Raw genomic sequence first — 2,525 nt, 5'->3', positions numbered from 1 at the left:
ATGAAAGAGGCGTTTTCATTGGTTAAACAGGGGAAGTAATAATGTGGTAAGCGTTACAGTCGTTAACCGCTAACACACTGAAGCTGACTTAGCTCAGACTACATGCAGCCGAGATGAACCAAATTGTTATATATTTTGCCTTCAATAGGAAACATATTTTATGTATTCTTTTATTGAATTAATTTGATTTGTTTATTGTGATGAAAGTGGGTTAGAAAGGACGCTAGGTCTTTCATTAATACTTAGTATCGGGTTTTTGATGGTTTGGTCAATGTCATTAAAATCTAATCAATAAAGGAGATCACTAAGCTCTGACTTTAAAGGGGCACTGTGTTTGGTGGGTCGTTGTAAACCCATCAATATGTCCATACACATACGCCAAATTGCCACTTTAAATGACAAATTAAAAGGAATGATTGCATATGATTACTAACAAAAATCTTTCCATAATAAAACGGACACGATCATGGCAACGTGGTTCTGAAACACTGAGAAAATTCCTTTATCATATCTTACTTAATGGTCTAGAATTATTTACATAGATGTACACATCTTTGTAAAACAATATCTCATATGTTCAAACCATTTTTGAAGTTTGAATTTACCATCGCGATGTTTGCCGATGAATAAGAATATACGATTATATACACGGTTATATTTAAAACATCGGAGACATGGTTAATGAAATCAGTTTGGAACATTCTGACGATTTAAAGCGGATACCAATGTGAAAAGTATTACACATTCATACACTTAATCCTGGTAGGTTCAAGAAAAGTTACAAAGCTATATCCGCTGGTCTTAACCTCCATATGTTTAGACATGTGATGTTATGTTTCGATAATAACGTGAACTTGTCCATCAGGAATGAATGTTGGAAACATTGGTTGATCCGCTCCATGTTTAATTCAACCTCTACGGTTTTAAAACGCCCACCCTCCATACAGAACATACGCTGAAGTGCATCCATCGGACAGGGATAAGATTGGTTGGTTAGTCGTTTAACGCCGCACTCAGCAATATTCCAGCTACATGGCGGGCGGTCTGTAAATAATCGAATCTGGACCAGACAATCCTGTGATCAACAGCATGAGCATCGATCTACGCAATTGGGATCCGATGACATGTGTCAACCAAGTCAACGAGCCTGACCACCCGAACCGTTTAGCGCCTTTTAGGAAAAGCATGCATGGGTTGCTGAAGACCAATTCTAACCTGGATCTTCACGAGTTGACAGGGGTAAGAAGTGTGACAACAATTCAGCAGGCTAAATACCACACTTGCCACTCCGGACCCACAGTGCTACGACAATGCCAAGAGCGAGCAGCACTTTTTTATATTCCTTGATGCTGTTGAACATTGCCTGAAACTTGGTGGACTTAATATTCATAGTGGAAATATTTGTTAAAAGTTAAAGTCGATTCAAAATGTTTGTGTTAAAATGAAAAACGACAAGACGGGACATTTCTGGAATATTTTCTCATGTGAATTCTTTTGTACTTCAACTATTTGACCCGGAAACATTAAGTTGTATGGACTGTCGGTCGTAAAGCGAAGCGGTGATCAGTGATCACATCCTGCTTGTTCAACCTTGATGGTTTGATGAGTTGCAGTAAAATGTAAAACGATCTAACCATTTTGTGTCCGATATATAATAGGTTACATCCTATTATGCCTACAGTCCCAATTTGCCTACATCCCAGTTTGCCTACAAATATTACTGTAGGCAGAACGGGAAATAATTTTTGACCTATGATTTTCTAACACAGTATGTTTATGTTCTAATTGGATGTGTGTGCATTCCGCTAGACTAAGGCTTAGTCTCTGAATATATATAATTTTGATAGTAACAAGCAAGCCCATTTATATTGAAAAGGAGCCCTAGGGAGACCAGAGATTCAGACTGAGGAAATCTAGACTTGCTTTATTTAGGGCTTTAGCACTGCAGAGAGGGCTTGGCAGTAGGGAAATTAATGTGGTTCATGGACTGTGAGACAGACTAGCATTCCGCATACAAGCACATGGGTGGACTATGAGGCACGCTTTCCTGTGGGAATCTGAACACAGTTCGGCAATATTGGGCCCAGGACGAATAACCATCTTGAGGAGTGGCATCATAAGTTGCCTGATGTGAGAATTATATTCCATGACATTTTGTCAATTCCAATGAATGAAATGCATTCAGAAAGAATATAGATACCTTAAACCTTGAAACGCTATTTTGTCATTTTTCCCGTATTGCCTACAGTTGACTTTTGGTCAAGTTCATTTTAGTAAAGGTAGAATAGGTCATCACATTAACCTTACTTCCTGATCACTGAACCGTATCATTTTGTTTTAACGTGTAGGCAGAATGGGAAGACACCATACTCCTGAGGCTCATCTTATCCACTGCTAATTGGATAGAAAATACAGTTTCCCATACCCATTACCAAACCTGCACGAACCCATTTCCTGGTGAACACTGGTGTGGGATTACCACAAGGGCGATGTGTTACCCGAACCAAAACATACTAATTTAGAGA

This window comes from Haliotis rubra, unplaced genomic scaffold, assembly GCF_003918875.1.
Source record: "Haliotis rubra isolate DU_JTF1 unplaced genomic scaffold, ASM391887v1 Scf13, whole genome shotgun sequence".
Taxonomy (NCBI): domain Eukaryota; kingdom Metazoa; phylum Mollusca; class Gastropoda; order Lepetellida; family Haliotidae; genus Haliotis; species Haliotis rubra.
Note: the sequence above shows the minus strand (reverse complement) of the source record.